Source organism: Mesocricetus auratus, unplaced genomic scaffold (genome assembly GCF_017639785.1).
Source record: "Mesocricetus auratus isolate SY011 unplaced genomic scaffold, BCM_Maur_2.0 Super-Scaffold_6730, whole genome shotgun sequence".
Lineage (NCBI taxonomy): Eukaryota > Metazoa > Chordata > Mammalia > Rodentia > Cricetidae > Mesocricetus > Mesocricetus auratus.
The window spans coordinates 106,026,805-106,051,411 of NW_024429184.1; positions in this window are offsets into that span (position 1 = coordinate 106,026,805).

Sequence of the window (24,607 nt, forward strand, 5' to 3'; positions counted from 1 at the left end):
GAGAGCAGGGAAATGCTCCAGCAGTTCTTTGTATTTTTCTGTGTAATTGTTCCCCAAGAAACACCCATTTATCATTTATCTTAGGTCTAGTGATATAATTACATCCTCGCCTTCACATGTTCTGAAATGTGAATGCTAGATTTGAAATATTGGAAATGTGCATCTAAGTAATTGGAGTACTGGTAGAAGCCGGGAAACTAGTAAGGTACTGTGAAGGTGGATTTTCGAGAGTAAAATGCAAGTGTTATGAAGGGAGAGAGGTGAGTAATGGAGCAAGAAAGGTAAAATGGTGTTGGGAGTAGGAGGGCAGGATAATGGAGGAAGTATGTGCAGAGAGATAGCTAGCACTTAAAGACCTTTGAAATAGCCTACTCTACAGAAGTTGCTCAAGATATTTACCCACATTATATACATGGAGTTTAAATGAAGATACTCTATAACTGGGAGACAATGCCTCTCCCAGGCAACATACACGCAAATAAAAGGTCCAATGACAAGTTACCTCTTTTTGAATTGTTGGCCAGTTGGGTCCATAGACTCCCAACAAACATTATAGGGCATTACCATTGCCCATGGTTACTTTGGAAAATTTGGTGCTAAGACCTCATTGCTGAAGGCACCACTTATCTGAGTCAATCTTGTTCCAACTTGACTAGTTTTCACAGTGCTAGAAGTTACTATTTATGCTACCAGTGGGGAAAGTTTTAACAATCCTTCTCAGCTCTGACCCTGGTGAACTAGATGGGTCTTGCTGATGCAATAGTGGCATGAATGTTATAGGAGTTGTAATTTTCGAAATCTCCTCATTCAAGTATCAACCCTGGAAGCTGTTAAACAAATGAGCAAGGAAAGAGCCTCTAGCATGAATGCAGTGAGCCTTGGGCCTGAGAGCAATGAGCTTCAGGCATGATTGCAGGAAAGCCTTGGGCATTAGCGCAGGTGAGGCAGTGAGCCTCAGGCTGTGGACATGGTAAACCTCAGACGTGAGCACAGGCATGAGGGCAGTGAGCCTTGGGCATGGGTTCAGATTAGTCTCAGATGTGAGTACAGTGAGTCTAGGGTGAGAATACAGAAATCCAGGGAGGACATGACATTGAGCAAGCAGATATTTGCAATTCTCTAACAGATTTTGAAACACTATCTTTGTAGGGAGGCAGAAGATACAAACATTTAGTCATAGCACATTCAGGAGACTTTTGATAGAACAGAATAGCACTTTGACTCATCTAAGTAAGTGTACAGTGCAGGAAAGGAATCAGTTTCCAGGGCAGGGATGGCATGGAGGAATAGCTATATGTTTTCAGAATAGCCCCTTATTAACAAACTCCACCAAATTGATTGGTATTTACCTTCCAGCCACCTTTTACATAAGTTTGACAATAGCTGAAGTAATTACTTGAAGTAAATTACTGCCACTGTAATATGTGATAAATATCTAACTACATCAACAGGGAGGGTTTTTTTTAATTTCTCCATCTTTTCTTAGTCCAGTCTCCTTGCTAGAAGAGGATAGTATCTTTTTCTGTTTTTCCTTCTGAACATTGGCAAGAATGTTTCTATCATGTGACTGCAGCAAGACAGGACACATCTCACAAAGGTTTTCTATTTTAATATTCTTTAATGACCAATAATAAAGTCTTTATAGTTAATCTGCTCTTCTCATGAAAACAATCTAGATGGTTAAGAAAAAAAAATCAATCATTAGTGAACAGTAAGTGACAGCCCCCCAACAACACAGCTGTATTTTTGCAAAAGTGATTAAACATTGTCTGCATTCATAATTGCATGGTTAATAAGAATGTTGAGCACCAAGTCAAGCATTGTTGCTAATGATGACAGATTATGATGCCACGAATGCTTTGGAGTTACCAGGCTAAATTTTCAAAGGCAGTCCTTGGAACAGAATGCACATAGGCCCACTAAGTATTTAATTTACATGGACCATTACCAGGTTTGTGTATGACATTTGGGAGCTTTGCAGTTGAGACTCTTTTGAAAATCTGGCCCATTATGACAGAAAGCATCTGTAATTAACAGTAACTGAGCTCCCTTTACTCAGCTTGGTAAAAGGTATAAAAAGCACTGTGTGTGGTTTCATGGAGTCCAAAGCCCCTTTGATGAAGAATCCTTGAGCCCCAGAGGAAGGCAAGAACATCTAGGGATATAATTAAGATATAGAGATGGGTGTATGTACCAGAGTTCTGAAAGCAGGTAAGGAGCAGGAGTGGGAAAGGTCTGGTCTTTGAGCTCCTATCAGTGGCCTTTCCCATTTGGCAATAAACATATCCATTGAGTCTTGGGAATTAATGGGTCGATTCACAGGTTTAACTATTCAAAATCTGAGGTTGCTCCATGGACTCACTGGGGCTTGGGAGCTGTGCTGTGGTCTGGATTTCATTGCGTTTGGAGCTATGGGCAGAGTGAGTCACTCGGTCATTGAAAAGCACTACTTTATCTCAGTTTCTCTATACTCTGCTCAGGAAGGAAGCAATTCCATTTATGGGGCTGTGTATAGCCACAATTTATGAGGAAAGCTACACACTGAAAGGTAATTTATGAATTTGTATATTCTTGAAAATATTGTGCATCTCTCTTGGATGCTGAAGGTCTGATGGAATTGTTTGGTAGCATTATGACTTGTGGTATTTGCTTATTGCTTCTTTTATGCATATCTCATCTTGACAATGGCTTGGCCTGGAGAAGAGGAACAGTTTGTATTTTGCTCTGATTTGCTGAGAGCACCTAATTCAGTGCTATTTTTTCTCTCCTAGTCAGCTGTGGTAAGAGCAGAGGGCTATAAACTCTCTTAGTGTGTAAGACAGATTGACATGGCATTGAGAACATAGATTTCTGATGGCTGAGATTGAAATGTCACTCTGTCATCCACTGGTGACATTCTGCAATTCTTGGAGTGTTTCTTTTCCTTATTAGTAAAGCAGAAGTAAGATTAATAGGCACCGGTTCGTGTATTGTGAGGCCTCATGAAGTGAGTGTCCGAAAGTCTTATTTTGGGACAATATGCACTAGATGAAAGCATATTCCTCCTGTCTTTATTGCTGTTAAGGTCACAGGACTTGGTGCTGGACAATTACAAGCCACAGTGGAAGCCAAAATCTCCAATCTCCTTAACTTGTGAGGGTCACTCTTCATGCATCTAAGAGGAGATGAGGCAGAACCTTTTGTCCATATGTGATCATTATAGCCAACCTCAGCTGCTTGCATATTATGAGATAAAAGTTATTTCTCTTACCTCTCAGGAGAGACATACAGATTACAGGGTAACGAAAGTATAGTCAGTAGCCCAGGAACACAGGTCAGCCCCAGCTATCACAAGATCTAAGGTCCCGCAACCTACTTTTCATATGAAAAATCATACTCAGGGGTATCATGGCTCTACACTCAGGACTTGAGTTGAAATATTGACGGGAGGAGCATTTTGGAGTCAAAGAGGACAACAGAGTGAGCTACAGTGGTCTTACTCAGATTCTGCCTGACTTTCTGCTTTTATAGTAACCCTCCCCATTCTCAAATTAGGCTTTTCATCCTTGTATCTATGGCTAGGGATTGGACTTCTGAACCTTGAATCTATGGGTAGGGCAAACTTTTCATTCTTTTTAAAAATTAGTATTTTTGATACAATATATTTTGATCATATTCTTTCTCCTCTCCCAATTCCTCCCAGATCCTTCCTACCTCTCTATCCACCCAATTTTATGCTTCTTTCTCTCTCTACAAAAAAGCATGAAAAACAAAAAACAGTAATACTAAAACCATGAAAATAAAAACAAACTAAAAATAAATAAAAAAGAAAATCAATGCAATTTAAAATAATACCAAAATAAATAAAAACAAAAAGTGCACAAAGATATAGAGAGTCCATTTTGTATTGACCAGTTACTCACAGACATAGTCCCTGGCCTGGAATGCAGTTGATATACCTAGTGTTGTAATTTTAAAAAAGTGGCTTGAGAGAGAAAGATGCCATGCAACAGAGTTCAAGCAGAGGTTTTTTTTTTTAATTAGGGGGAAAGGATCGTAAAAAGGAGAAAGGGGAGTGGGGACCTCCTGGGATAGGCACATTGGGATGAGGAAACAGAGAGAAAGGGAGAGGAGGAGAGAGAGAGAGAGGGACTCGGGTGGGCAGGGCCCCTTTAAAAGGGAACATAATGAATGTGCACTTGGTGCTCTTAGTGGCAACAGCTGAAGGCATATCCTGTCAGAACCCCAGGGACAGGCCAGTACAGATTCCTGAATACTAACACCTAGTGACACTGCCTTGGAGAAAAGTGATTATTTTTCCCAGCAGGAAGCAATTGCAAATGGTTTCTTGGTTGGAGGTGGAACTTCTTGCTCACTTCCCCTTGTTAGTGCTGGGGATTTTGTCTGGTTTGTCTTGTGCAGGTACTGTGCATGCTGTCTCAGTCTCTGTGGGTTCACGTGTGCATCAGTCCTGTTCTGTCTGGGAGACACTGTCTCCCTGGAGTCATCACCACCTCTGGCTCTTACAGTCTTTCTGCCTCCTCTTCTGCATAGATCCCAACCCTTTCTGAGTTATTGAGTCATAGAACCAGGAGGCATAATTATATGGCAGCTATTCCTGTCACTGAATGTCGTGTGTGTGTGTGTGTGTGTGTGTGTGTGTTCACATTAAAAAATAGTTAGAACAAGGAATTGCACTTTGTAAACTATTATTTTGATGAGGGCCAAGCCTGAGTTCAAATAAATTGTTCTTGTTTTTTTTTTTGTTTTGTTTTGTTTTGTTTTTTGGTTTTTTTGCAAGGAAGGTCTTAATGGTAGAGATGATCTCTACCATTAAGCACTGACCTCATGTTCTTTTCACTATAATTATAAGACCTACACATTCATATGGCTAAAAGTCCAGGAAATGTATTCTACTCAGACAATAAGCTACGAGGAAGTGAATTATAGTTTATACCTAGCATAAGGAGTTCTCTTGCATACTTTAAGCTGTGAGAGATACTAAGGGCTCCTATGACACAGAAATAGAAATGGAGAGAAAGTAAGACAGTTTATTTGAGATTGGAACCTTGCAGGGGAGAATTTGGGAGATGGCACAGCAGGGTGATAAAATTCCGGAGACTGGTAGAAGGCCTGAAATGGCTTCAGTTCTGTTCGGGCAGAGGACGGTATGCTGACAAGAGGCATGGTGGGAATCAGCTTTCCCTAGACTCTTGCTGTCTGCAGCTAAATGGAAAGTGAGAAGTAGCACATATGGAACAAGAAGTAGCAGAGGGAGTCAGCATGAGAGGAGGGAAGATGCTTGAGGAGCCATGTGGGAGCCCCAGTAAGGAAATGGGAGCAGTTGGCCTAAGTGGCAACAGGAAGCCAGGGAAAAATGAAAGACAGTGGGAGATCGTGAACAGATACAATGAAAACCCCAATAAAAAGTTCAGAGTGGTTATTTGTGATGCAAATAAAGGCAGTTCAGAGTGTGTGGGTGAGAGAGGGAGGGTGGAAGCATGTTGCATGGGGGGGTGCTACATAGTTTCAACTTTTTAGAAAAAAATAGTTCTGCCAAAAATTTATGTAGTAGTAGTAGTAGTAGTAGGTAGTAGTAGTATGAAATCTTTGAGTTACTGGCTTACAATTAAGAATTGAATTCTCTGGGCTTTGTGGCAAGTGCCTTTAGCTGGTGACAGTGTTAAAATAAAATTTGGACAAATGCCTTTGTAGTTACAGTTAAAAACTTCATCTTTTCCCCCATGTGTGCATGGATTACACATTTTCACCAAGAGATGATCCCTGGATAAAAAGTTGGAAGACAATTATGGTACTTAGGTAGATGAGACAAAATGAGCCATCTGAAAGTGAAAACTATTGGGAAGCTATTAAGTCAGTAGACCCTCCAAAGATGTGCATGTTCTAATTCCTTGAATCCTCAATATATTATTTTATCTGGCAAAATGACTTCTCATACATAATGAAATCAAGCCTCCATAGGAGAAACTGTCTTGACCACTTCAGTACATGTAATCCAGACATACATGTCCTTAAAGTTGGGCAACTTTGGCAAGCAAAAGAGACCTTATTGTAGAAAAATGGCCAGGGAAATCTACTCTTCTTGGTTTTTAAATCAGGAAGGGACTTGAGTCAAGCAATATTTTCTAGAACCTAAAGAAAAGTGATTACTCTTGAAGACCCCTGGAGTTTCCACCCAGGAAGACCCACATTTGCCTCCTGATCCACAGAATTAAAAAGCCACAGAACAGGCTTGTTTAAAGCCACTAAGTTTGTGGTGTTTTGTAACAGTATCTATAGACATTCCCTTCCTTCTTTCCCTCTTGACAGGCTGACTGACTCTAAGTCTGGCCATGATTTGGTGGCACACAATACCAGTTGAGTAACTTCAGTTTTCTGAGTAATGGCTGGCTTGTTAGTGCAATTAGATTGTTTTAAGATGCTTGTTGCGAAACATCAAAATGCAATTTCCATCCTTTTGGAGTGGTTCTATGGTAGGATTCCTGTAGAGTACCCAGCAATGACTTCCCTTTCTTATGTTTGCCTTATTTTGACTCACAGGTGAATCCCTCCTAGCCATGTTTTTACAGTGGAAGCAACTGCTCACTAACTCACTGTTGATAGGAACAGAAGGGGGTTCTCGGCTCAACCTGGGCTAATCAGAATCTAAACTTCTGGTCCAGGAGTTTATAACGGGTTGTGAGACTGGTTATGTGCAGGTGCTGCTTTCAGCTAAAATGGAGATGATGTGACTGTGGGGGATGAGTGATGCATGGCCATGGGCACTGCTAGAACTTATCAGGTCCGGAGGGAGAGGAAGCTGAGGCAAAAGCACAGAGCAGAGGAGAGCATAGGCAACAGTTTGAGAGAAAGAACCAAGAGGGTGGTAGTCTTGCTGGATTTTAGTAAACATTTTCACTTTGATTGGTGTCCAAATACATCTCTGACCCAGATTCTACAAGAAACCATTGTCTCTTTATAAAAGCTATGTTTATTTAAACCTGGCTGGAAGAATTGCTGTTACTTATAAACAAAAGGCCTTGACCAGAGCACCCACTGTGAGGTAGATGATCAAGAAGGAGGTAAGGAGAATCTATTAACGGCATCTTGGGTTCTCATTTGTGATTATTCCAGGAAAGCCTACAGAAAATCAGGCTGCTTAATTATTCAACAGGCCAAGGGCATTTCACCCTTCTGTGACTGTAGCTGTAGCTCGTAGCAGGTCTTGCCTTTGTAGGGGTTGGGGCTCCTGGCCATAGAATGCTTTATTAGGCTTCTGCCAAAGGCATCTCATTTTCACATTCAAAATTAATGTTGGCAGTTGGATATCTTTGAATCAGGATTTTGTAATTCTATCTGACTTTTTTCATCAAGCCTATGCATGCAAACACAGCAGCTCAAATACCCAGCTGGGGCGCTTTTCTGTAGTTAGTAAATTTCGTTTCTTGGAAGAATAATTGAAGCCAAAACGGTGGTTTTTCTAATTATCACTAATTTCAGAATTTAAAAAGCAGCCATGGGGCTGAAGACATGGCACAGCAGTTAGGAGACCTTGCTACTATTGCAGAGGACCTGAATTTGGTCCCAGCACACGTGCTGGGCAGCTCACAGCTATGTCTAACTCCAGTTCAGGGGATCAAATGCTGCATTCTGGTGTCCATGGACATCCACATACATATGCCCCTCCCACACACATGAGAGAGAAAGACACAGAGAGACAGAAACAGAGACAGGAAGAAACTATAAATATTATCTTGTTATTCAACTCCTTAGTTATATAGACAGGATGACTAACTGGAATATTTTATATTCTTTGATTGGATCTGTATGTATGTAGAATTAGCAGACTATAGAACTTTAGAAAATTTTGGACTGAAATATTTTATGAATATAAGTAGTGTTTACAAGATACAATATTATTAGTTTTTATTAATTTATTTTTCTATTAATCCATGCATGTCCAACCAAATACAATGTATTGGATGAACTCAATGTTAATGGAATGTTAACCCACAGTATTTATGCATCTCTTTATTTCCTGTCTCCCTTCTTTCCTTTTTATTTTTCATGAGTGCCTACCTTGTGCCTTACAACTTTTAAAAGCAGGATGTATAATAACAGTCAATAATATGTCCTCATGGGTCCAGGACACCAAAAGAACATGGCTTACAAAACCAATTAAACATGGCTCACAGGAGCTCACAGAGACTTTAGAGGTAACAATGGAGCCTACATGGGTCTACAATAGGTCTTGTACATATACTCATTGTTGTTTAGTTAGAGGTTCTTGTGGGACTCATAAGAATGGGAGCTGGGGTGTCTCCGAATCTTTTGCCTGCTCTTGGAACTCTTCCCCATCCTACTGGGTTGCATTGCCCAGCCTTGATATTAGGATTTGGGTTTAGTCTTAGTGCATCTTGTTATGCAGTGTTTGGTAGGTATCCCTGGGGATTGCCCTTTTCTGAAGATCTGGGGGAGAGATATTCTTGGAAAACAGAGATTAAGTCATTTTTCCTGATCACAGATTTTTATCATCCCCTGGCCCCTACCCACAAACTATGTTTCTTCAATTGATATCTCAAAGGACGGATTAGGAACTTTAAAAATACAATTTGTATTGAATTTAGGGAAAGAAATTAAAATATGCTGTGAAAGAATATTTCCAAGTACCAGCTGATTTCTTCTCTTTTTATACAATTCTCATCAAAGAAATATTTTCTGTTGTAACTCAAGTACTCGTCTGGCATAGAAATAGTATTAGGGTTAATTTTCTTGGGCTGAGAGTCTAGATTACAACATGTCAAATGTTACTGAAGCCAACTCCCTCTCTCACCTGTTCCTGCCAGCTTCAAGACACTGAGTCACAGCTAACTTCCTGTTGCCAACCTGCAGGAGTCGTCTCCACTCATCCAGGATGGAGTTATACTTCCCATGGAGAAGGAATCCAGTTCTGATCTTACTGTTATCACAGGAGCATTTAAACTCCACAGCCAGGAGGTATAGACAGGCGATGAGACGAAGGGGGAAGTTCTGATAAAATAGGGTTCTATGACTCTCCTTTGATATCCCTGGGTTGGACTGTATATTTTCATGTGGGTCATACCACAAAACAATGTGTCAGAATAAATGATCCCATGAGGCTTGGATTATAGCTCAGTGGTTGAGAGCTTGCCTAATTCCCATAAGATCTTGGATACAATACCTAGCACAAGGAAGAGAGAACAGACCAGAATAGATAAAAAACAAACAAAAACCAGATGGCCGAAAAGAAAAGATCTTGTGAATTAGTGGTTTAAAACAATAAGCATTTATTTAGTCTGTGGCTTGGAAGTTTAGGCTGGACATAAATGGGTTGTTTTGGTTGTGGCTGGGCTCACGGTGTTGAGCTTTTGACTGGTTTCAGATGGCTCCTACTGCAGCTCCCAAGTCCCCTTAGCTCCTCCCAAGTCTCATATATCAGATATATATATATTCTCTCTTGCATACATATTTTCAGAATAACTGTTGGGGGGAAGAGCAAGCAAGACCAGTTGTGCACATTACTTTATAGCGAGAGTATCTTATTGGCCAAACAGTTCTCATGAGTGATGCTGGAGGCAGTGTGGGAGGGACTTGCAGAGTCACATGTCAAAGAACAGGGGTCAAAGGGGAGAGGTTAAGAGCCATGGTCATTAATGCCATCAGCAGCATGCTCATCAAGGGACTAAATGTCATAGGTTATTTATTTACCAAATGATCTAGGCACAGTTTGAAGGGTTTTAAGGAAGCATGGGAGTAGGGGCACCTGGAGTCTAGAGTAGACCAGAACCTGACCAGGTAAGCAGTAGCAATGGCTGAATCTGGGGTGATGGGGAAACTGGGAAGTAGAGTGGTAGGAGATACTGCCCGTGTAGCTAGCTGTGTTACGGACATAGGAGTGTAAAGAAGATAGATGAGATAAAGGTGGCTCTGGAACATGACATGGAGGGTAGTAGTGACTGAGACAGATGAACAACCTGCTGTGCCTTGTAGGTGAGGAAGTTACTTGTAGAAGAAGCTTGGCGAGGTGAGCGGTTCAGGTACCCTAGACACAGCAGCAGGAAAGCAAGTTGGTGGGACAGTTGCTTAACCAGAGCTGGGAGGATGCAGGAAGATGATGGCCATGAGAACAGCAGGATGAAGGTCCTGAGTGCAGGAGCATGATGGTCATGAGTTCAGGAGGATGATGGTCCTGAGTGCAGGAGGATGAAGGTCCTGAGTGCAGGAGGATGAAGGTCCTGAGTGCAGGAGCATGATGGTCATGAGTTCAGGAGAATGATGGTCCTGAGTGCAGGAGGATGATGATCCTGAGTGCAAGAGGATGATGGTCCTGAGTTCAGGAAGATGATGGTCCTGAGTTCAGGAGGATGATAGCCACGAGTGCTGGGAATATGGAGAGGCTCCTTGACTGGGGACTTTGAAGCTCCTGGGCAATAATTTGGATCTATTGTGTTGGAGCACTGGCAGATTCCCAGGGACCCGTGGAGGGTATTTATGTCTTACTGGTTGATTCTCCCCCACCTTGGTGATCTCAGATCTTGAGTTTTACCTAAGGCACCAGGGAGGAGAGTCTCAACCCCTTCTGGGAGGGGCAGCTATTCTATTTATTCATTCCCTGCTGCCCCAGAGTTGCCAGACCCTGCTATGTTTAATCAATCATACTGGTCTCACCTTTCCCCCAAGACTCCAGTCCTAGCTCACCTCCAGATGCTCTCTGACTTCCTGTCTTTCCTTACTCCACCCAGCTCAATAAACAATTGCAAAACCTAGCAATCAGGGTGAAGCCAAGCATTCTAAACCCTTAACTGTTTCGACTTTCTGTTTTTTTTTTCCAATAAAAATCTCTTTTAAAGGTTTCCAAAGTGGAAAATGTTTCAAATTACTTCCTTTGGCTGCCTGTTCTTGAATTCTTCAGGATCACCACTGATAACATTCACAAAGATTTCTGGGACACAGAATTGAACTCAAAACAGTTAGAAGGCTTCTGGAAGTCACCTGATAGGAAAAGAGATCTGTTAGCTCAGTTGCAGGGAAAGCCAGGTGTCAAGTTGAACACAGTTGGTGAGCAACAACTACCTCAGAACTTGAGTGCAGCCTGGGTTGCCTACCCCGGTTTGTCCCTGCTCTAGTGACTTAATGTTGTACATAAAACAGAAGTTAATAAACACAGATGCTATTTTTTCTATGTCTTAGATTTATTCAATTTATCTTTTCTTCTTCTCTTTTTACAGAGACTCTGGACATTTGAAATTAGTGTAGTCTTTGTGAAGGGCCAAGTTATTTCCAGTGTCAAGGATACCATAAAATAAAACATGCATGGCAAAAACAGCTTTTTGAGGGAGTGGATATGTGCTGGACTATGGAAAATCTGAAACTACTTACACTTCTTGCTCCTTCAGTGCCAACTTCTGCTTGTGTTGGTGATGAGACTGCTGGGTACTGAATATGTTTCTTCTTCTTGCCAACCTCACATCTCACTGTAGATACATGTATAATCACTCATCATGAAATGACTGTAGCTCTATATCATTATTTAATAAAATATGGTCTGTGAACTTCTGACTTACTTAAAAATTTCTGGGTCTGGGCCATGACTGTGTACATTAAAGAAAGCAAAACAAAGCTGGGCATCCCAGGTGACTTATTACTTAATGATGGAAATGGTGGATAAGAATAAACCATCCTTGAGGCACAGATACTCATTCATTTATCCCTTCCCTTCCCCTTCGTCCCTCCTCCTTTCCTCCATCTGTCCCTTCCTCCTTCCCTTCCTTCCTCCCTCCCTACCTCTTTCCCTCCAAATCAGGCTTCATTGCATCTTAGGTTGGTTTTGAAATTGCTCTGTAGCTAATGACGACCTCTGGTCCTCCTGCCCCCACCTTCTGAGCACTGGGATTATAGATGTCTGCCCCCAAACATGATTTTATGCAGTGCTGGGAATCCAGCCCAGGGCTTGGTGCATGCCAGGCAAACACTCCACATATCAGCTGTGCTCCATCCCCAGGCTCCTCCCCTGCAACTCTTCCTTATTAACTGTGTGCTTCAGATGAACACATAAGAGCTGTGAATATTATTTTAAAATATGATCCCTTCTTGTGACTTTGTAAAACCATCTAAGCTAGCTTGTGATTTAAGAACATTATCTCATGGCCATTATTTACTTCATCTTGGCTGTGTTTAGTAGGATGTGGTAAGACAACTAAGTGTCAACTGCAGTTCATACTTTGCTTTTGGTGGAAAGTACTTAATACGAAGTGATCATGTATGCTCTTTTGGAGTAAGGATTATGCCTATTTTTCCCCTCTTCCTGGGTGCAGAGGATTTCCAGTTTAAGGTTGGATATAGCCTGGGTCCCTGGATAACCATGAATCCAGAGTACTCCTTGAACCTTTAATCTGAGTAAGAACTGAGCCCTTGAGATGGATGTATCAGTGGTGTTTGTTGTGGCATGTTACTTTGTTTAGATGGTTCTGGATGGGAATAATGGCCTTTCCAGGCTCAGATAAAAAATGAGTTTGGTTTACACATACCTCCTGCTCTTTTTAAAGGTAGGAAATCATTTCATGGGAAGGAATTTGGTTTTCAGAATTAGGGAAGTGAGTCAAGTCTCAGCTCTGCCACAGGGTTATGGAATAACAGATAAATCACAAGATTTTTTCTGAGCTTCAGCTTCTCTTGTCTTGTAAGATCAACAATATTGTATTTCTTGTCTCTCAAGGTATGTGGAGATCAAATTTGTGGATTTCTCATGAAAACATTGTAAATTGCAAATCTCTACAACACAAATGTAAGTGATGGCTTGTTTCTGTTTCTGTGGAATTGGGAATAAATGATATTTCTGTCTCTAATACTCTCTATAGCTTGATTCCTTTGGAATATGGGAACTGTGGGGATAAAATGGCTTGCCAGAATCATTGTCCTGATAAAAATGTGATAACACTTATGATGGTGTCTATCCCAAGGCATCTCATCTCACAGCAACTCAAAGATTTTGATGTCCTCCCTGGGGGTAGGACATTGTGTTTGGTAGGAATGATTCTGAGGGAGTTCATATGGAGTGGTAGTAAATATGAACAGGATTCCCTTGCTTATATTTTACTTAACTCTGTTGACTGATGGGCAATTTTCACTGCCTCTGTCATTTGATTGTGGCTCCACAGCAGCAAGGAAGATGACCAAAAAGAAGCCATGTGCTGGTTTACGGGGCCTTCTCCTTCTATTTCATCTACCAATACAGAAACTCTAGTTACTGTGAATTGGTAGAGAGCTTCTTGAAGACCTCTCCAATGAAAACCAGGCCATTCAGGTCCCCAGCATCCCACAGAATTCTCTGTGACACACCTCATCTTGCCCATTTCATCTTAGTTGACTTATTCTTATCCAGAGTACTTTACTTGAATTGTCTGCAAACTAATTTTACTTTGTTAGAAAGGGAAGCCTCAAAACTTCACACTGTAATAAAGTTTTATAATTGCAATTTCAAAACTCATATTATTTGCATGCTGTGCTGACATTTCAGTGTTTTTATCTGACTTCATTTGTTTTTTTCATTATTGGTTTCATCTGTCACAGCAACCACTCATTCTTTTGCATGTTATCAGTGCACTGATTACCCATATTGGGCTGCAGGGGTCATGGGTGGCTGAAGAGTTAGTGTGCACATTAGTAAATGTATGTGAAACAGTATTTACAATAGTAAATATATATATTAATTCTATTAGCATTGATTACCAATACTATTTATACTACTTATCAATTATGCATTTTGCCTAATAGAAAATGAAATTAGGTAATTTATTTATCCTAATAATTTCATTCAAGCTATACTTGTGAATATTTAAAGTCTGAACAACTGTAAAAATCAATGGGAAGGCCAAAACACTGTCCAAAAGCTACACAGTATGAAGATGGGATTTACATTCTCTTCCCTTTGGTTTCATAGCCCATGCACTTTCCCCACTCCTGAATTTCCTAGCAGTAGGAAGGGAGATATATAAATTGTTGCTGTCCAAACAGCATATACCTTGAATTATCTGAGCAACAAAGATACAAGTTGTCATGCAGGAAGATAAGGAAATTTCCCCCTTCCTACCATCCTGCCATTCCTTAACAGCCGCCGAATATCTACTATGTGGCACCTAGTATTCCAGACAACAGGATCAGCAGTCTTAATCTTTTAACTTATACTAATGGATAACCAAGCAGACAGATAGAGAAGTCACGTCATGCAAAGTCATGATGAGTAGAGAGGAACACAAAAGCAAGGAATGGGGTGAGCAGTGAGAGAGCCTCTGTATTGCAGGTGGCTGGTCAAGGTCTCTGAGGAGGTCACATGGGCAGAGGCCTGCATGGTTGCGAAGCCTGCAGGTAATAGACTGGGAAGAGATACCCATGTAAAACCTCCAGCAGGGTCTTAGGTGGACTTCTGGGTATGCTTTTGCAGGAACAGGCTCAAGGAGTTACCATGAGATCTCTGGGCCTTGGTGAAGACTTTGAATTTTATTCTGCTGCAATTGGAAGAAACTTGCAATGCCTTATTTATTTATTAATTTATTTGTGCATTCATTCACTCATTCATTTATTCATTCATTCTGGGTGCAAGGAAATGCTAGAATCTGACTTACCATCCAAAAAGAATAACTGCAGATGATGTGGGTAGATTTGAATACAGGACTCCAGAGTGTAAGCCGGGAATCCTATTCCCATTTATCTGCATTCATCCACGTATGGTAAAAAGCCAGCATGAGTGGTGTCAATATGAGTAAGCAATGCTGTATTATTTTACTTAGTGCTCTCATCTTTGGGTTTTCCATTCCAGTTCTTCATCGTTCTCTTGGCAGTCTCTTTACTGTGTTTAAGGTCTTGTGAAAACCATCTGCGTCCATATCCTTTGTAGTCCTTTCCTACAACTTAGATTATTTCTGTACCCAAACCAAATTACACATTGTTCCTCTTATCTCAGTGGAAGTAGAAAGGAACCAGTCGCCTCAATTTTTTGACAGTATAGACCTTGCTGCAAATCCAAAAAGAAATGAACTAGCATTGGAGTGATAGTAGATCAGCCTGCCAACGGCACCTTTCCTTGGTGACAGAAAGCCAGTGCCGGAAGCCATCAGCACCAAGGCCTGAGTTTGTAATCAGCATTAAGCTTGGACTCCTCCATTTGGATAGTACTGGCTGTTCTCTAGCAGAAGTGGGTGACTGGATTGGGACTATTATCCACCAAATGCCACTAAGAGCTATTAGTGTCGGTAGAATAATTGAGCAACCAGATTTGGTGGAAAATGTAACTACTTTCCACATCATTGTGATCATTGTAAATTGTTTTCCAAGCTATACTGGCCTCAGCCACAAAAACAATCAGACCTTTAAAAAAAAGATGCTTCTTGAATACTTAACCATAAAAGTAAATGAGATTGCTCTAGATGGCTCTGTTAGCACTGCAACCTTGCACACATGGAAACTATTATGAGCCCTGTGTGTGTTTAAATGTTGGTAGATACTTTGCCAGCTCTGTTAGTATATTGTGTAATTCAGTGCAAAAGAGTGATCCACCCAAAACCCTTCAACACCATTCTGGGGGAAGATACTTACAATAAAAACAAGGATTTTCTAAATACCACATCTAATATTTTACATGTCTGGTATAATAGGTAATAGTCTTTTATTCTGAAGCTGGACTACATTCAAATGCATTGCTAGGAGGGGTGGTTGTGGGATCAATGTAGCATCTGAAGGCTGGATCCCAGGTACAGCTATGGAAACATTTAAACAGCTCTACTGCCTTTGCTCACATGATGTCTCTACATGGATGGCTTTCTGTCTATGTCTGTAGGTCTAAATTCTTCTCGCTACTCATGGCCAAGCTCAAATCCTGCCCCTTTCAGAAGTGATACCTGCATGGTTTAGCATGTATAAGGGAAAGGGAACAAAACTGGACATTTTCTTAGCAGTGATTTTGTAGAATCCTCATATCGCTTATCTTATCTTATATGACTGCCGTGGGAGGTAGATATTAATGTCCCTGCAACAAGCTGATGCTTATGTGCTCTCAGAGACAAGAAAAGGAAGAGTCAGGGTACGGAGTGAGGTTGACTGGACATTACAACTTTTCACCATACTATGTGACTTTGCAGGGCTGCCAGTGTGCTCAAAGCAAGGTGCATACATCTTTGAGCACATTGCTGTATTCTGCTGCTCAGCATTTGTATAAGGTTGTTTTGTATAAGGCTTTCTAACAGTGTTTTCATAGCTCTGAGGAAATCTCTGTCAACAAAAAGAAAGATACTATGGCGTTTGTCTCATTGTATTTTTTTTAAATTTATTTTTCAGTTTAAATTTAGATAAGAAACAAGGTTGCTTCACAAGTCAGTTCCAGCTCCCTCTCCCTTTCCCTCCCCTCCTCCCGTGCCCTCCCCCCAATCCCCCCCCATTATCCCCTCATTTCCCCAGGGAGGGTGAGGCCCTCCATGGGGGTGTCCATAGTCTGTCATTTCATATAGGGCAGGGCCTAGACCCTTCCCCAAGAGTTCAGGGTGAGAGTGCACCTCACATTGTTGATGCAATTACAGACATAGAAAGAAAGGTGTCTCCTGACTCATAGGAGATTGGGTAGAGGTCTATAGGGAATTTTGAAGTGACACAGGGAGGAACCTGTATCTTCTACCTGTTGAAATTGGGGCAAGGGTTGATAGGAGGAGGAAAGATTTTATAGAGCATCACTTAGTTCTGAAAGGTGAGCAGGTGTTAGAAACCAAAACTTGCATCTAGCAGGGGCTTTGGGAAGGGGCTCAAAAGGAAGGATACTCGGTAAAAAGGCTTTTGAACCAGAGCAGACTGTGAGAACACCAGGAAGTACTTCAGGACAACTGGTTATTTGTTAAAATAGACGCTTGAGGAGGCAGCCTGAGAAGAGGCTGAGGAGAGAGGTGGACAGAGGTCAGGGTGTGCCTGGGGTTTCGTTTGTTTTAATGCTTAATTGGGTTTAAACGGAATTCATTGTCTATCATCAAAACTACTAAGCAGGCATGAACACTAATAAAAACCAAGTAATTTTGTTTAAGGTCATATGTGGCAGAGACATTATTTTTTAAGTGTTTGACGGGATGAGGGGAAGGAAGTTGGGCATCTATTGCAATTATCTAGTCAGGAGACAATGAGGGCCTGAATTGGGTGATGTTGGCGGGAAGGGTCAGTTGTCCTTAGAGCCAAAGCCTTGTTATTATTCTCCAGTTATTGTCTTGAATGGCTCTAGTCAGAAGGATTCATCTTCTACTTTCTGTTAGTATAACAGCTTGGTTCCAAGCGCATGAATCCCTTTTTATGTCTCTGCAATGCTGTTTGTCGACTATAAAATGCTGAAAGCATCTGAGGGCGAGAGCCTGTGAAGCATGCACGGATCTGCATGTAGACTGCTTCCAGTTAGGGAGTGCAATGTTGTCCTGCATACGCATGCAGCAGAATCACCATTGCCATTAGCAGGGACTTCTGCCACTGAAGACATCTTCAGAAATTGTGAGAAAAGTAGGAGGGGACATCAGAAATGTTTTTTTGGTCAGGAATCCTGTATTTATCTTTCCATATAAATAAAGCAAATTATATCAGTACACGCTAAGCAGCTGGTTTCAAGTTCTCAGCCTTTCATCCTTGATCTTGCAGTATTTGTAGTAAGCTAGCTGCACTACCTTAAATCTGTGTTGACAGCTGTAAACTTACACTAATAAAGTAGTAACACAAAGATGCGAAACAAACCTCAGCTTCTAGGATGCTGGATTAACTTGAGAACTAACAGTATCAAGAAAGCACAGGCCCAATGGCTGCTGAGTGATTTTTCTTCTTGATTATGGTAAGCTCCGTGCCTATGGAGTTTGTAGTGCTCCCTGCTTCTCTTATCTGTGTTTTCACTTACCAGTTTTACTTACTACAGCCCTCTACCATTTGTCTGCTTACAGCTCTGTCTCAAGGGTGACATAAAAACTTAAGCAGCTGTACAGAACTTCTCATGAGGTCCGAGTCTAGGTTTTCCCATGCCTGAATCTGTGACTACCTGTCTCGCGGGCTCTGGGTTTCTCTTGGAGACTTGGGATGTCCACTGAGTGAATCTGGTTGGCTGAGTGTGCTGCTCTGCCATAGTCTTTTTGAGCTCCCAGAGGAAGAGACCCTGTCCGTTGGTTCCTGGCCATCTTCAGTTGGTAGAAGAAGGTGTGGACATGCAGTAGGGGGGTCTTTCATTCATCTGGAATAAGAGGGGCTGTCCTCCCATCTGGGAGATGGGGGACGATTTTAGGTGTGACATCTGGTGAAAGTGAGAGATACTGGTAAACTGAACAAATTACTGAGGAATGGGGAAAGGCTCCTTGTATAGTGAGGGGTATGTCAGACTATGTATGCTGAGTTACCCCACCCCTGCCCCCATCCCCACTGCCACTGCCAAGCAGTACCTTAAACAAAACCATTTATTTCTATGAATCTTAAAAATATGCTTACCTTAAATTCCAAATCAGGAAAAATTCTTTAAAAAGAAACCATTAAAAACATGCATTGTAAAGAGCAAGGTTTTATATCCGTCTTTCCTAAAATGAATGCTTTCTTACAGACCCTTAATCATCTGTATAGACAGACACACCCTGATAGTTGCCTCCACACTTCCTGGGTTGTTTTAACTTCTCTGCCTTTAGGCATTGGAGGTGAAGGGCCCAGTACAGTGCCCATCCCCTTGAACACAGGGCAGCGCTCTGCTTTGGATTAGTTAGATTAGAATCCTCATTTCCCTATTCCTTACTCCTCCTTGCATAGCCTTCCTGTGTTAGCCCCCTCCCTCCACTTTGTGTACACATTTAGTTTTATTGTAACAGAGAAACTTGTGCTACTTTGGAATTTTAAATAGAGCATCATCTTTTCTTTTCTTTTGGGTGGAAGCAAAAATGAATAAAAAATAACCAAAATGCCTCTAGAGAATATCAATTCCAAATAAAATTCCACAGTTTCTACCGATTCTCTCCATTGAATGACAGAGCTCAAGACATCATTAGGGGAGAATTTTATTTCAAAAGTGTCATCTTAAACTCCACAGTTAAACACTCCAAAGGAGAAGCCATGTTGTTAAATACCCTCTTAACCAACCCATCTATCTCAAACTCACCCCTTGCAGACCTGCTAACACACCATTGCATTAAGTTTTGTTTTCTTTCTTAAACAAAAGCAAGCAGACAGCTACATGGTGCTGTATGCTAACTGTGCATATTCACAGAGACACAATGTAATTTCTGAGCAAAACTTACAGAGGGAGGAAAAGAAGCCAGAATTTTATTCAGTTCTACATAGGACCTAGTGCCCTGCAGCTCTTTCAAGGAGAGTGAAGGAAGCAGTATTTTCTTTTCCCCTCAGAGTACCGTAGTGGTGTCTGTTTTTTATTGCTGCTATAACAAATTATGACAACCCTGTGGGCTTCGGGTAATGTACATAATTCTGTAGGTCAGAAGTCTTTCGAGGCTCTTTGTGTAGTTGGGTTCTCAGCGTAGGATTTGCCAGGGTGGGCTTTTGTAGAGTGTCTCTGGAAGAATTTTCAGGCTAATAGCTCCCCTCCATTTTCTTCATGGTGCCTATGTCCTCCTAACTCAAACCTCTTGGACTACCCCTTTCCTTGCCTCTTCTGTTACCAGCAGAATTATTCTGCATTTTAAGGCTCACATAGGGCCTGCTTATAGAGTCCAGAGGAACGCAACACTCACTCCATTTGTGGAATCCATTTTACCCAGTAAGAAGATACACTCATGCCTTTGGGGACTAGGACCAGGAATTTCTTTAAAGAAGTCATCGAAGAAAACCTGCCTACACATCTTCTGAGAAGGAAAATTTTGCCAGATGGTGATGATTAGTCTTCTGTAGGCTGCAGCTGGAGCGCACACTCATTAACGAAACACTCGCTTTGCATAATGTCTTGGTAAGTTCCCCTCAGGTCTGTGTTGCAGAACAGTATCTGGAATCGAAATTTATGTTTAGTTAGTATCAAAAGAAAGTCCACAGCCAACAATTAGATGAAAGCTCAGGACATCTTTCATGTGATATATGAACTTGTTCACGTGTAGAAGTACGTGTTTTGTCTCATGGCCACTCAGCTATATTCCGGGACTGATGACACCATGTGCCATGTAAACACACTTCGAAATAGCATAGCACTTTCATGAATGAAGCTGTGAGAGTACATTATTGTCAGCCAGGCAATAGCACTATCCAGTGGAAATCGTGCTCTTGAATATCTACAGCTCTCCTTTCTTTTCCAGGCAAGTTGCAGGAAACATTCTATCATGAGGGAGCAGTAGTTAGTGTCTGTCGTCATCAACTTCCCAGTGATATTCAAAAGAAATTGTTCTATTTTAGAAGCTAAATTAACAAAGAACCAAAAATAAATACAGACTGGTGAGGTGGCTTACCCAGTAAAGGCACTTACTGCTAAGCTGAGACTCAAATGGAGAGAACTGACTCCCACGAGTTACCCCCTGACCTCCATATGTGCCTCCTCTAACAATAAATAAGTGTCATTTTAAATATATAATAAATTTGGTTAAATGGGGGGTGAAGATTAGAGATTTGAAGCTACAGTTGCTAAATAGGAAATAAGGTAAATATGGCTTATGAGCAGTGTGTCAACTTGATGTTGTGAGACGTCTTTATGGACATAGATGGCAACTAGGGACTGACGCACAGGAAGGGTGCTTAAGCTGACTTTCATAGTAAAGAATAAATGAGTGACAGGTTGTTGATGAAAGATAACAATACATGGGATAGGGGTGTTGTTGGCTATTCATTGTGGGAAATTATTTACACGAGAAACTGAAAACCCAGGTTGGTCTCTGCAGCCTTTGGAGACCTGACTGGAACCCCGAAAACAGAGCAAGTCCCCTCTCCTCAGCACTTTATTCCACACGCCCATATGTACCTGTGGCCACGCCCAAAACAGGCATGGTCAGTGCCACAGGTACCTAGATCTCTCCCTACAACAGGTCATTAGCTTTTAAAAATGTAACTAGATTTCACTTTCTTTCTAAGGCATTAAGTTGCTGTGTCTGGCAATGGTCAGACACATACCAGAGGAAGTTAGTAGTGATGGCCACACATCAGGAGTGCCATAGGACACCTTTGTGGGTATCTTATCACATTTTATATAAAACAATGCCAGATTGCTTCATACATTTTCTTCATATTATATGTTTTCAGGTTTACTTTCAAGGCATGTCCCTTTTGGAAGAAAAGCATAAAGAAACTGCAAAAATGGAAAGAGAATTGTGCATCAATAAAGAAGTCATGGTTTTATTAAAAATCTAAAATAAATGGTAGATAACATAATAACAATATAACACAGATGCTGGAATTCTACCCTGAGAAGGGATTTACTTATGTAACTCCTATGACATTGCCTGGTGTTATGGCCCCTGGTGAGAGAGACCTTCTGCTTCTCCCTGAGCAATGATGGGATTTGTACTGTGTTTTCCTGCATAAAACCCCTTGTAAGGGTAAAGGTGCCCTTTAATTTAACTCCCTGAACTCTTTCGTAGGGAACTTTAAAAGACTATTTTGATTTCATTCTGCATCAACTGTATTCTTGGATTGGGATATCAAATTTTAACACGAATTTGCAAACAGCCCCAACGCTGCACAACTCATTTATATTCTAGCAGCCTCTGCTGAAGCAGGAAGCAGAGTCCAGCTGTTGCCATGAAGCTTGTTTGGAGAGCTCGGGAATCCTCTGGGGACCCCTTGATCATGCTTTTCAAAGGGGCCTTTGTCCCTCTCTTCTCCTGTTTCCTGCAAAGGGGTTGTGTCCAACATACAAGGACATCATGAGGCCAACAAGGATGTGCAGAGTCTTCTGGGACTGCGATCCCCTAATTTGAAGCCTGCCTTCTGACAAGTGTCCTTCCTTCCTCCGCACATCCCCACACTGACAAGCTTATTTTCATGCTACTCCCTTGTAAACTTTATGCAATAAGCGAAAATTGCTCCTTTCTTGTTAAGGGCTAGTCTTCCTGGTCAGTTTTTATTTTAAGTCTGTTGTGAAAAGAGCTGTCAAATTCTCTTTAGAATACTGCTATTGTCTGCTTGGAAACCTCAATCGACTTAACTTTTCCTAATTACTAGGTAACAAAAAGTATCAAGTCAGTACTATGACCTTTAATTTGTGTATTTTATGATTATTTTTCTTTTGAAAGGTATAGGGGTAGAGATGAAGCAGTAAATAAAGATAAAAGAGTTTGTGTTGACATTGCTATTCCTAATTATAGAGAAGGATGCACATTGAAGCTTAGTATATAGATTTAATGTATTTATGAACTTAGCCTCTGGGAGCTAGAGAAGCAATGCAGAGTGCATCATTAGCTGAGAAGGACCCTGAAAGGAGATGGGATGATGTGTGGGTGTGACTCTCAGAAGCCTGATTACTGGATTGGGTTGAGGTGGTACTGACAACAAATGTGACTTGATGCTCATCTCTCAGGAAGGATCTGAACGGCCAATGCTGGGGACCATGTCCAAAAGAAAATGGTTAATAATTCCAGAACCAGGTAGAAAATTCAGTCCCTGGTAAACAGTAAGAAAAGTTACTGTGCAGGTGTAGACATTACTTAATTTTCTATTTCTGTCTCAAGTGAAAAAGACATGCACTTGGTGGTGGTATGATATATAAACACATTAAAGTGAAATGCAAATACATGCCTTAATGTTTTAATTAACGTATATATTAAATAATTTGAATTTACAAGGGACTTTGAAAACAAATTCAGCTTTAAGCATGTCAGGAAATTAATATTTAGAAAAGGAATACCAGTATGTTCTACAATGTCATGTAGTCATGTTTAGAATAAGGCTACTCTGTTTTTCAAATCATGCTAGGGATAAAAGCACAAATCTACTAGGCAGGTGAGTATTACTTTAAAAATAAGTTTATCACAACCAGAGAATTCAGACTTTCAGTGTAGAAAATGTAGGATACTGTGGGGTCAGCAGAAACTGATTGGAAGAAGGGCCAGCCTTGTTATAGCCCAGGATGAGCTGGGAAATGCACTCACACTCAAGCACAGACAGAGAAGGTCTAGTTGGGGCAAGCCCTTGGGAGTGACACTCCCCGAGAGTTCTCTTTAAAGCATTGTGTGTGTCGGGTATAAGGCATTTGCCTGCCTATGCTATTTGCCCTTTGTGTGGGAATAAGGGTCAGAACCCAAGTCATCCCTTTCTTGGCCCCATTCACCTGCCTTTCTTGGGTCTTCTCATGCTGCCTGCTAGTAGGAGTCCCTGTTTTGCCCATGCCTGGCAGTCACTGTTTGGAAACTTGCCTCTGGCAGCTCCTGGTTTCAAGTATCCAGACCTGTCAGAAGGCCCTCCAGGAGAGGCGTCAGGCTGTCACCATCCATTAGACATCCCCTAGCTGGCACACAGGCCAGTCACTGAGTCCCCTTCTCTCACAGACATTGGAACTGCAAATATGGGGAGATTGAGGAGAGAAACACATGCAGCTCTAAATTGAGGAATCTAGTTGTTCTATTCAGTCATTCAGCCTAATTCTTCTACCTGATTTTGTTCAGTTTTGCCCAAGCTTGCATGGTTTTTATACAATTTTATGGTTTTGGCTAGAACTTTCCTTTGGAATGATTATAAGGTGAGAAAGCTGAGCAGTTGGGCACTCCTCCTCAGACTTACCTCCCCCCAACAGAAATGAACACATGGGGGTTGATGAAAACTCTTTTATCATTCTGGGACCCAGCTTCAATCTACCCTTTAGTAGGACAATGTCAGTCCCTGACTTGAGAAGCACCTCTTGCCCTAGAAGGGTCCTAACAAATCCTAAGCTCAGCATGATTGGATTACAGGTTCACCAAAAACTGATGAGGACTATTGCAATAACTGGGATTGAACCTTCTTAACTATTTTAATTAAGTATTTTTTATATCTCTCTCTTAGGGGCATCCTCATCTTTCTTTTCCCCAGAACCAAGATTCAATGTCTTTGAAGAGTGAACATTGATTTACAGACCCTCTGTATCTGTTTTGCTTTCTTAGTAACCACATTCCAACCCTTCCCCATGTGCAAAGTGGGGCACATAATTGAATGATGCCATTCATACTCCCTAAGTCCTTGCCATTAATTCAAGGTGACTTGTGACAGAAGAAGGCTTTGACAGATAAGGAAATCTACTAAAGTGGCAAACATGCTTTAGGTTTTAGACTTTAGCACTAAAGTCTAAGAAGCTGCAAGGTCTATGGCTTTAGCAGTCATATATGAGATGTTGACAGAATTATTAAAAATTAAGTTTTAATGTGGTGTTATTTTGTTTATGATCTAATAAATAAAGCTTGCCTGAAGATCAGAGTGCAGAACTAGCCATACTAGTTAGCCATAGAGATCAGGCAGTGGTGGTACACATCTTTACTACCAGGACACATTTGGGAGACAGAAGAAGATGGATTTCTGCTAGTTCAAGTACATTCTACAGGAGATTGATTCAATCTACAAGAGAAACAGAGCCAGGCAGTGGTGGCTCACACCTTTAGGCCTAGTACTCGGGAGTCACACACCTTTAATATCAGCACTAAGGAGGTGGAGATAGGAAGGGGTATGG